Raw genomic sequence first — 12,594 nt, forward strand, 5'->3', positions numbered from 1 at the left:
TAATCAAAATATTAAACCATGTCATGAGCATCATGTTTATGTATTATTGCATGTGGTAAATGAGAAATTAAATTTTATTGCACTAATTCTCAAATTGAGCTCTAATTTATTCCTTGTCCAAGTTGTCCTTCCAGCACGTCATCTCTCTCCATGTGAGAGCTCCTTAGCCACAAAGTCAAGTGATAAATTATTGTCATTCACTAATTATTAGCATACCACTTGACAAAATTTATATCTCCATCAATCTCGCGACGCGCCACTGTCATCTCTCGTTGTTCTAATTATCCCGCCTTTACTTCGCTTGCTAATCGCCTTGCAAAATTATCGGTGCACGCACCCTTTCCTCACGTTAGCTATAGCAGCGAAGATTTTCCTCACGTCAGAGCTGGAGCAGCGAAGATTTTCCATACGTCGGCCTGTAGCAGTGCAGGAAACACTATTCGCAGTAGAAAACACGGTTCCTGATGCTTGATTCTTTCCTCACGACAGCACTGTAGCATTGAAGATTTTCCGCACGGTAGGACTGAAGCCGCCCAGAAACCACTGTTCATCCGACAAAACACTGTTCACGCGTGGAAATCACTGTTCATGCGCAGAAGTTACTGTTTATCCGTGGAAAAATCACCGTAGCCAGTGGAAAATATTGTTTGTTCATGCAGCACGTCGTTCCCGCGGCATTTTTTTTACCTTTAAGCAAGCTAGTTTAGCCACTAATCTTATGACGCGTCGTTGTCGTGCCTTTGCTTCTCCATTTCCTGCGTCTCCTACCTTTAAAAGGATACGCCGAGCTATTTCGCTCTGCTGCTCACTTACTTCTCTCGAATCAAGTTTCTCTATTCTTACCCGTGAAAGCTGCGTCTATCGATTTCTCCTGAGCTGCAATAATCAGCTAAGGTAGCTAGTCTATAATTGATCTTTTCATTCTCTAATGTTTCCTTGACCTGTGATCTCCTCCTCAGTTAATTCCTTGACCTGCATAAATGAACCAGCACCCCACCGCCAAGTACGTTCAGCCCCAAAGCCCACTCCAGTCCTGACATGCTCGTAAGTCCAAGACCACTCAAAGTTCAATCCTTGAATTAATTCTCTCATGACCAAGACCTCACCACCGCACACGGCACGGAGCCAGAGGACAACCCTGCCAACTCATTTCATGCTTCCTGACTACTCATGACCACCCACGATCAGTGCTATATATGGCTCTGCTCCACTCCACGCAGGGCAGGCATTTGCTAAGCTCCCTGGTGTCTCTCCTCTTGCATTGCCTCCGCACATCGATCACCGTAGGTGGCACTTCATTCAATTCTGAGGTAGCTAGCCTGCAAGAATTCCTTCATTCTTCTTCTTATTTTCTTGACTCGCGGTCTCATCTAGTAATTCTAGACCCATAGTCATGTGCAAGTCAGCAAGTTCAATTGCGTGATTAGCCTCCTCCCATAATATCGTTTTCTTCATCTCTAGAGCTCATTTGAATTTATTTATTGATTGTAAAATAAATTTTGTTAGATTCTTAAATTCATGATCTATCTGTTAGTGTAATTAGTTCGTATAGTTCAGTGATACCTTTAGGGTTACTTTATTATTTTGAAATGCTCGTTATGGTTATTTAGAGAATAAATTTTTATGATGCATGGTAGCTAGTGCACCTTGTTTTATTATATATATAGTAAATTGATATTAACAATAAGGATGTCTTTAGTTGCTAAGATAATACATGAAATGTTTCATACTTGTTTAGTGGGAATAATAGGTAACTTTGCGTATTAGTCATTAGAGTTAGCTTAGTAGCTTGGTAGATGTATTCTTATTTTAAGAGTTGCGGTTGCCTATATATTAATTATTGCATCATCATCACTGCATGCATATAGAGGACGAGCCACTGGAGATCGTGACATTCGGCGAGCAGGAGTACGACGAAGTCATCGAAGAGTACGAGGAGATCCTCGTGCAGGAGGACGTTCCGGAGCCACCCGTCACTGACTTTGCTGACACCGCGCCTGCCCAAGGCAAGCCCCGGTGCATAACCCCTATTTTTAAATGATCTGAATATATTTATATGATATGCATTTACGTTACAGGCATTTTATGGAAGCTACATGCATAAATATATCCACCATGAGTCCTACTAGTACAGGTCGAGTAGCTGCTATGCTTAGGATGTCGATAGCGTGAGTAACCTGTCGTTACTCGCAAATAGGTGATTAAACTATGATATCATGATGAAATAATGGAAAGGAAAATGGTGACCGGACAGGGATGTGGATTTGGTACTGGTGGGTGTGAGGGGTTGTGTCCTGCGGCCAACAGGGCATAGCCCGATTACACTTTTTCCCTGTCTGTGTCGATTAAGGACCGGTCGTTGCATATGACTCTAGGCAAGTCACAGATTATTGTCCCGAGCACATACTTGGGTATGGGCGCAGGGAAGGCTTGCTGCTCTCTTGTCGCGGATCCGGCTCTTTCCGGACCGACTGATGGGAAGAGGAGGTGGTGGAGGTCCTTGCACCGCACTGAGTCCGGGACTCAGGATGTGGGGGCTTGGAGTCCAAGTTTGGACGGGGACCTGGACACCCGGGACAGGAGAGTGGTGGGTTAGTCCTGCTTGTGCCTGGGGTACAAGCGGGGCGTGTGTCTTCGGGGCACCCAGCTGGGCACATTGATTCGCGAATCGCCGGGTTATCCGGTACGGCTTGTCTGCGGTTTAGCACCGTAGTAAGAACTGAAAGTTGAAAGGAGAAGAAATGGAACGGATTGCTCAACTCTTGCTTGAAAGTAGAACAGGCTTATATAGATTGACTAGATGAAAACTTAATACGGCTGATGATAATAATGTATCAATAAGGACTCACTATTAGTATTGCTTTTTGCTAAAAGAGAACCAGCAAACCATAAAGCCTAGCATATTCCTTGGAGTCGGGAAAGTATTCCCACTATCGGATAAGTCTTGCGAGTACATTGTGTACTCAGGGTTTATTTACCCCTGTTGCAGGTGACGCTTGAGGAGTTCCTTGTGTGGAGGATCCATCTGGTGGGCTCAGACAGAATCCTCGTTATCTTATCGCTAGATGTTATCTTTTAATATTCCGCTGTTTATTATTTCGCACTCTGTATTTGGTATTGTAATAATGTACTTTTCAAGAAACTCTAATGTATGAGATAGACTTGTGTTGTAACTCGTTTTCATTATTGGATCCTTGGGAAAAATGTGGATCTTTCAGGTTCTCCCTTAGGGTGTGCCCGACGGACACCGCTCGCTGTAGTTACTTTCAGGGTGCTTAGTGTCTGATGGAAGACGAGCGCCTTCGTAAGTACGCTATTTCGGGTGGTTCTGCCACAGTTGGTACCAGAGCCAATAATGGTCACGAGTTCCTCACTCTTTTACAAAACTAAAAGTGGACCAACAAAAGTTTTGCGAAAAGTAGGATGTGATTAAGTTAAGTATAAGCCCTAGCCATATGGTATATCTAGGATAGCGGCACTGGTTTTATCTAATCAGTTTCTGTAGGTACACTGACTTACGTTGCGTATGAAATCGCTTAGTATACGGAAAGTGAGTGTGCGATGTGCCGAAAATTTTACGAACGCCGCTATATTCTGGCTTGAGTGAACGTATAGGTCGAAGCATGCATCATATAATAGCATCTTACTTGAACTAGGAATCCCCCTTCACATATAATGAAAGTAGTAAATTGGTAGGACTAACTTAATGAATGCCTTAAAAAAATGTGTGCTGCCATTTCTTTAACCCCTGGATCCTGATCGAGAAGGTGTCCTAATGGATGGTTCGTCTCTCTTATAGATGAATCTGAGGTCCAGACGTGGGAGCACCAGTTCGGGAGCGGCCAACGAGGGCCATGGTGATAGTGCTCAGGCCTTTGAGCATGGCAACGAGGGAGCTCGGGAGGTTCCACCCTTGGTTCCTCAGCCTTTTCCGCCACCGCCTCCGCCGCTGTCCGCCGCGGAGGTTATGGTGGAGTTGTTGGCTGCTCGCCAGGAGTCAGCCGCTGCTCGTCAGGAGACAGCTCGTGCCATGGAGATTATGGCACAGGCCCTCGCGGGTCTTGCCCGTGGAGGCCCCGAAGGCAACGGTGGGAATGGGGGTGGTGCTCGTCGTCCTGAGGGACAGTCCTCTTACCAGGACTTCCTCAAAACCCACCCGCCCACATTCACACCGTCGGATGATCCGTTGGAGGCGGAGCACTGGCTTCGCACGTTGGAGCAGAAGTTTCGGCTGCTCGGAGTGGCCAACGAGCAGAAGATGCACTTTGCATCCCAGCTGCTTTTGGGGTCCGCAGGTGCCTGGTGGGAGACTTTCCAGGCCGCAGAGCTGCCGGATCACCCGGCGACGTGGCAGGAGTTCTCCACCGCCTTCCGCGAGTTCTTCATACCTGCTGGTGTTATCCACCAGAAGGTGACCGAGTTCATGGAGCTACGTCAGGGGAGCAGGACAGTAATGGAGTATGTGACCCAGTTTAACCACTTGGCTCAGTATGCTGGTAGTCAGGTGGACACGGATGACAAGAAGAGGGATCGCTTCTTTCGCGGTCTCACTCCTGCTCTTCAGGAGAAACTGTACCTGGGGAACTATCAGACCTTTGGGGCTCTGATGAACGCCGCCATTGCTCTTGAGGGTTTCCAGCGGGCATCTCAGGCGGATTGGAAGCGGAAGCGGGTGGCAGCTGGATCCTCCAGTCATCCCCATACTCAGAAGGTGCAGATTGTTAGGCGGGGGCCCTATCAACCATCCGGCGGGCCTCCGTACCGGTCACCCCAGCAGATATCACAGACTTCTGCTACTCAGTACAAGGCACCTCAGCAGCAGGTGCAGCCCCAGCAGACTCAGGGACAGCTGGTCCCACCTCGTCAGGGATTCGGGAACAAGCCTGGTGCTTGTTTCAAGTGTGGCAAGGATGGCCACTATGCCAGGGAGTGTCCTCAGCAGCAGACAGCTCAGCCGTCTCAGCCGTCTACAAATTCCAGGCTGATTAAGAGGACTTTCATCAAGAGGAAGGTGCCCAGCAGATCTGGTCAGGTGCACTTCACGGATGCTCAGCAAGCTATGCAGCAAGAGACAGTTATGGCTGGTATGTTTACCATCGAATCCCATCCAGCTTTGGTGTTGTTTGATTCTGGTGCATCGCATTCCTTCATGAGCATGGGGTTTGTAGAGAGGCACAACTTATCACTATTGGCTATACCGTATGCCTATAAGATCCGTACTGCCGGTTCTCAGATGTTCATCAATACCCGCACAGATACAGTAAGTTTGGTATTAGCCACCCACACTTACCGTCTACAGTTCATGATAATGCCTGGGCAAGGCATTGATGCTATTCTTGGAATGAACTGGTTGCAGTTGTATGGGGTAGTATTGGATATGAAGAGAAGAAGTGTAGAGTTACGGCTTCCATTTTCTGAGGATAGGATGTCTCTCATCATACCCTCAGAACCGGTCTTACCTGTTGCTGCCCATGCGGAAGCCATTCCTGATCTTACCTCCATTCCAGTAGTATGTGAGTTTCCAGATGTTTTCCCTGAAGATCTTCCTGGATTGCCACCGGACCGTGAGGTATAATTCTCCATTGAGCTTGAGCCTGGTACTGCTCCTATCTCCAGGCGTCCGTACCGCATGGCTCCGAGAGAACTGGCTGAAATGAAGAAGCAACTGGAGGAGTTGATGGACAAGGGTTTCATCCGCCCAAGTTCTTCACCATGGGGTTGTCCAGCGATTTTTGTGAAGAAGAAGGATGGTACCCTGCGGATGTGTGTGGATTACCGCCCCCTCAATGCGGTAACAGTTAAGAACAAGTATCCCTTGCCCCGCATAGATACTTTGTTTGATCAGTTAGCTGGTGCCAAGGTGTTCTCGAAGATAGATCTCCGATCGGGCTACCATCAGATCAAGATCAGGCCACAGGATATACCAAGGACAGCTTTCTCTACTAGGTATGGGTTGTATGAGTACCTAGTGATGTCTTTCGGTCTCACCAATGCCCCGGCTTACTTCATGTACCTGATGAACTCAGTCTTCATGCCAGAGTTGGATAAGTTTGTGGTAGTGTTCATTGATAACATTTTGATCTACTCCAAGAATGATGAAGAGCATACCTGTCACCTCCGGATAGTCTTGACTTGACTCAGAGAGCACCAGCTGTATGCTAAATTCAGCAAGTGCGAGTTTTGGTTAGATCGAGTACAGTTTTTAGGACATGTGTTGACACCTGAGGGCGTTTCTGTAGATCCCAGCAAGGTGCAAGATGTGTTAGATTGGAAGTCTCCTAGGTCTGTGCACCAGATCCGTTAGTTCCTTGGGCTAGCTGGATACTATCAACGTTTCATCCCCGATTTCTCCAAGATAGCCCAGCCCATGACTAAGCTGCTCCAGAAAGAAGCTAAGTTTGTTTGGGGTCCAGCTTGTGAAGAAGCTTTTCAGTCCCTAAAGACTTTTCTGACCACTGCTCCTGTATTGGCTCAACCTGATATTGAGAGGCCCTTTGATGTTTACTGTGATGCCTCAAAGACGGGATTGGGGTGTGTGCTTATGCAAGAGGGGCGTGTGATAGCTTATGCTTCGCGCCAACTGAAGAAGCACGAGGTGAACTACCCTACCCATGATTTAGAGCTAGCTGCTGTAGTTCACTCTCTGAAGATTTGGAGGCATTATTTGTTAGGCAACAAAGTGCATATCTTCACTGACCACAAGAGCCTTAAGTATATTTTCACTCAGTCTGAGTTGAACATGAGGCAAAGGAGATGGTTAGAGTTGATCAAGGATTATAATTTGGAAGTCCACTATCATCCAGGAAAAGCCAATGTGGTAGCTGATGCCTTAAGTCGTAAGTCGCATCAGGTTGAGGATATACCCTTGTCACTTCACCACACAGAGGTGCTAGCTCAGATTGCTTTGACCTCAGAGCTGCTGGAGCAAATTATTCGGGAACAAAAGGAAGACCTCGAAGAGATTCCTCACATCAAGAAGTTGCTAGCTGAAGGACGTGGACCTCATTTTAGTATTGATGAGCTGGGAGTCGTGAGATACAAGGATAGGCTGGTGGTTCCATCCAATGAAGAGCTGAAAAGAAAGATTTTAAAAGAAGCCCATCATTCCAAGCTGTCTATCCACCCTGGTAGCAACAAGATGTACCATGATCTACGCCAACTGTACTGGTGGTCTTACATGAAGCAAGATATCACCCAGTTCGTTGCGGAGTGTGACACTTGTGGTAGAGTCAAGGCAGATCATATGCGTACTCCTGGATATCTGCAGCCCTTGCCCATTCCTGTTTGGAAATGGGAGGATATTTCCCTAGATTTCATTGTGGGTTTACCCCGCACCTCCTCGGGCTTTGATTCTATTTGGGTCATTGTGGACCGTCTCACCAAGTCTGCCCACTTCCTTCCGGTGGACACTAGATACAATGCCAAGAAGTATGCAGAGTTATACTTTGATCGGATTGTGACCCTACATGGAGTTCCTCTCACCATCATCTCTGATAGAGGGTCAGTTTTTATCTCTCGTTTCTGGGAGAAACTCCAGGAGTGTTTGGGTACTCGTCTTCTCAGAAGCTCGGCATACCATCCCCAGACTGATGGTCAAACTGAAAGGGTGAACCAGGTGCTCGAGGATATGCTGCGGGCTTGTACCATCTCTTTTCCTGAGAAGTGGGATCAGTGTTTGAAGCTGGCCGAATTTTCTTATAATAACAGCTATCAGGAGAGTATCCGTATGGCACCATTTGAAGCTTTATATGGACAGAAGTGTAGGACGCCACTAAACTGGGTTGAGGTAGGAGACCGTGGGTACTTCAGGCCCGATTTCATAAAGGAGGCTCGAGAGAAAGTAAATATAATTCGTGAACACTTGAAGTCAGCTCAGAGTCAACAGAAGGCTTACGCAGACAAACGAAGAAGACCTTTGGAATTTGCAGCTGGAGATTATGTGTATCTCAAGGTATCTCCTTTGAGAGGGGTACATCGGTTTGGTGTCCATGGCAAGTTAGCCCCTCGGTATGTGGGTCCATATAAGGTGTTACAACAGTGTGGTCCCATTGCTTATCGTCTCCAACTCCCCGAAATTCTCTCGGCAGTTCACAATGTATTTCACGTCTCGCAACTGAAGAAATGCCTACGAGTTCCTGAAGAATCTGTAGAAATAGAAGGACTTCCGCTCCAACCTGATCTGTCTTATGTGGAGCATCCTATAAAAATTTTGGATGAGAAGGAGAGAGTGACCAGAAACAGGGTGATAAAGTTTTACAAGGTACAATGGCAAAACCATTCAGAGGACGAAGCCACCTGGGAACAAGAGAGCTACTTATCAAAGCATTACCCCCATCTTCTCAATGGTTCTGATAGTTAGTTGCTTTGTCGAAATGTATTTCCTACCTTGTTCTCACACTAGGCACATAAATCTCGGGTCGAGATTTTGTTTTAGGGGGGTAGATTTGTAACACCCTTGGTGTTACGCCTTAATCAAAATATTAAACCATGTCATGAGCATCATGTTTATGTATTATTGCATGTGGTAAATGAGAAATTAAATTTTATTGCACTAATTCTCAAATTGAGCTCTAATTTATTCCTTGTCCAAGTTGTCCTTCCAGCACGTCATCTCTCTCCACGTGAGAGCTCCTTAGCCACAAAGTCAAGTGATAAATTATTGTCATTCACTAATTATTAGCATACCACTTGACAAAATTTATATCTCCATCAATCTCGCGACGCGCCACTGTCATCTCTCGTTGTTCTAATTATCCCGCCTTTACTTCGCTTGCTAATCGCCTTGCAAAATTATCGGTGCACGCACCCTTTCCTCACGTTAGCTATAGCAGCGAAGATTTTCCTCACGTCAGAGCTGGAGCAGCGAAGATTTTCCATACGTCGGCCTGTAGCAGTGCAGGAAACACTATTCGCAGTAGAAAACACGGTTCCTGATGCTTGATTCTTTCCTCACGACAGCACTGTAGCATTGAAGATTTTTCGCACGGTAGGACTGAAGCCGCCCAGAAACCACTGTTCATCCGACAAAACACTGTTCACGCGTGGAAATCACTGTTTATGCGCAGAAGTTACTGTTCATTCGTGGAAAAATCACCGTAGCCAGTGGAAAATATTGTTTGTCCATGCAGCACGTCGTTCCCGCGGCATTTTTTTTACCTTTAAGCAAGCTAGTTTAGCCACTAATCTTATGACGCGTCGTTGTCGCGCCTTTGCTTCTCCATTTCCTGCGTCTCCTGCCTTTAAAAGGATACGCCGAGCTATTTCGCTCTGCTGCTCACTTACTTCTCTCGAATCAAGTTTCTCTATTCTTACCCGTGAAAGCTGCGTCTATCGATTTCTCCTGAGCTGCAATAATCAGCTAAGGTAGCTAGTCTATAATTGATCTTTTCATTCTCTAATGTTTCCTTGACCTGTGATCTCCTCCTCAGTTAATTCCTTAACCTGCATAAATGAACCAGCACCCCACCGCCAAGTACGTTCAGCCCCAAAGCCCACTCCAGTCCTGACATGCTCGTAAGTCCAAGACCACTCAAAGTTCAATCCTTGAATTAATTCTCTCATGACCAAGACCTCACCACCGCACACGGCACGGAGCCAGAGGACAACCCTGCCAACTCATTTCATGCTTCCTGACTACTCATGACCACCCACGATCAGTGCTATATATGGCTCTGCTCCACTCCACGCAGGGCAGGCATTTGCTAAGCTCCCTGGTGTCTCTCCTCTTGCATTGCCTCCGCACATCGATCACCGTAGGTGGCACTTCATTCAATTCTGAGGTAGCTAGCCTGCAAGAATTCCTTCATTCTTCTTCTTATTTTCTTGACTCGCGGTCTCATCTAGTAATTCTAGACCCATAGTCATGTGCAAGTCAGCAAGTTCAATTGCGTGATTAGCCTCCTCCCATAATATCGTTTTCTTCATCTCTAGAGCTCATTTGAATTTATTTATTGATTGTAAAATAAATTTTGTTAGATTCTTAAATTCATGATCTATCTGTTAGTGTAATTAGTTCGTATAGTTCAGTGATACCTTTAGGGTTACTTTATTATTTTGAAATGCTCGTTATGGTTATTTAGAGAATAAATTTTTATGATGCATGGTAGCTAGTGCACCTTGTTTTATTATATATATAGTAAATTGATATTAACAATAAGGATGTCTTTAGTTGCTAAGATAATACATGAAATGTTTCATACTTGTTTAGTGGGAATAATAGGTAACTTTGCGTATTAGTCATTAGAGTTAGCTTAGTAGCTTGGTAGATGTATTCTTATTTTAAGAGTTGCGGTTGCCTATATATTAATTATTGCATCATCATCACTGCATGCATATAGAGGACGAGCCACTGGAGATCGTGACATTCGGCGAGCAGGAGTACGACGAAGTCATCGAAGAGTACGAGGAGATCCTCGTGCAGGAGGACGTTCCGGAGCCACCCGTCACTGACTTTGCTGACACCGCGCCTGCCCAAGGCAAGCCCCGGTGCATAACCCCTATTTTTAAATGATCTGAATATATTTATATGATATGCATTTACGTTACAGGCATTTTATGGAAGCTACATGCATAAATATATCCACCATGAGTCCTACTAGTACAGGTCGAGTAGCTGCTATGCTTAGGATGTCGATAGCGTGAGTAACCTGTCGTTACTCGCAAATAGGTGATTAAACTATGATATCATGATGAAATAATGGAAAGGAAAATGGTGACCGGACAGGGATGTGGATTTGGTACTGGTGGGTGTGAGGGGTTGTGTCCTGCGGCCAACAGGGCATAGCCCGATTACACTTTTTCCCTGTCTGTGTCGATTAAGGACCGGTCGTTGCATATGACTCTAGGCAAGTCACAGATTATTGTCCCGAGCACATACTTGGGTATGGGCGCAGGGAAGGCTTGCTGCTCTCTTGTCGCGGATCCGGCTCTTTCCGGACCGACTGATGGGAAGAGGAGGTGGTGGAGGTCCTTGCACCGCACTGAGTCCGGGACTCAGGATGTGGGGGCTTGGAGTCCAAGTTTGGACGGGGACCTGGACACCCGGGACAGGAGAGTGGTGGGTTAGTCCTGCTTGTGCCTGGGGTACAAGCGGGGCGTGTGTCTTCGGGGCACCCAGCTGGGCACATTGATTCGCGAATCGCCGGGTTATCCGGTACGGCTTGTCTGCGGTTTAGCACCGTAGTAAGAACTGAAAGTTGAAAGGAGAAGAAATGGAACGGATTGCTCAACTCTTGCTTGAAAGTAGAACAGGCTTATATAGATTGACTAGATGAAAACTTAATACGGCTGATGATAATAATGTATCAATAAGGACTCACTATTAGTATTGCTTTTTGCTAAAAGAGAACCAGCAAACCATAAAGCCTAGCATATTCCTTGGAGTCGGGAAAGTATTCCCACTATCGGATAAGTCTTGCGAGTACATTGTGTACTCAGGGTTTATTTACCCCTGTTGCAGGTGACGCTTGAGGAGTTCCTTGTGTGGAGGATCCATCTGGTGGGCTCAGACGGAATCCTCGTTATCTTATCGCTAGATGTTATCTTTTAATATTCCGCTGTTTATTATTTCGCACTCTGTATTTGGTATTGTAATAATGTACTTTTCAAGAAACTCTAATGTATGAGATAGACTTGTGTTGTAACTCGTTTTCATTATTGGATCCTTGGGAAAAATGTGGATCTTTCGGGTTCTCCCTTAGGGTGTGCCCGACGGACACCGCTCGCTGTAGTTACTTTCGGGGTGCTTAGTGTCTGATGGAAGACGAGCGCCTTCGTAAGTACGCTATTTCGGTTGGTTCTGCCACATAGCTCCCCCTTGATCCACGCAAGGATTAAGTGCTCTCTATGGGTTGATTCTTTAACACTCCATCACGGTGAATCATCCACAACCACTCACAACTTGAGTTGGGTCATCCACAAGCTCCGCTGGATGATCACCAAGCTCCCAATCACCACCAAGTCATCTAGGTGATGGCGATCACCAAGAGTAATAAGCACGAACTCTCACTTGACCACGACAAGCCTAATGAGAAGGGTGGATGCACACTTTGCTACTCTTGCTTTCACTAATGAGGCTTCTCTCTTGGATTCTCAAATCTCAATCACCTCACTAGGACCTTGCTCTTCTTGGCACTCTCAAGGGTGTTTCTCAGCTGTTGAAATGAGCAAAAGTGATCCCTTGAGTGAATAGAGGAAGTATTTATAACCCCTCATTCAAAACAAACCGTATGTGCCTCTACGGGGTGACCGAACGCTCCGATCAAGGTGACTGGATGCTCTAGTCAGTTCACCCACCACTTAGCAGTTTAAGTTGTGAGTGGACACTAGCCAGCGTCCGGTCAACACTAACCGGATGCGTCCGATCATGAAAAATGTCCTCTAGAACCTTACTGATGTTGACCAGACTCTAGCACCCAATGTCTGGTCACTTTACTGCTCAGCATCCGATCAGTAGCTGGAACCTGACCAGCGTCCGGTCAGCTAGACGCGCTCGATCAGGATTCTCCATCTCTAGAACCTTATTGGAGTCAATCGAACTCTAGCGCCCAGCGTCCAGTCTCTCACCTCTCAGCGTCCGGTCATATCTGGATGACT

Source organism: Miscanthus floridulus, chromosome 13 (genome assembly GCF_019320115.1).
Source record: "Miscanthus floridulus cultivar M001 chromosome 13, ASM1932011v1, whole genome shotgun sequence".
Classification (NCBI taxonomy): domain Eukaryota; kingdom Viridiplantae; phylum Streptophyta; class Magnoliopsida; order Poales; family Poaceae; genus Miscanthus; species Miscanthus floridulus.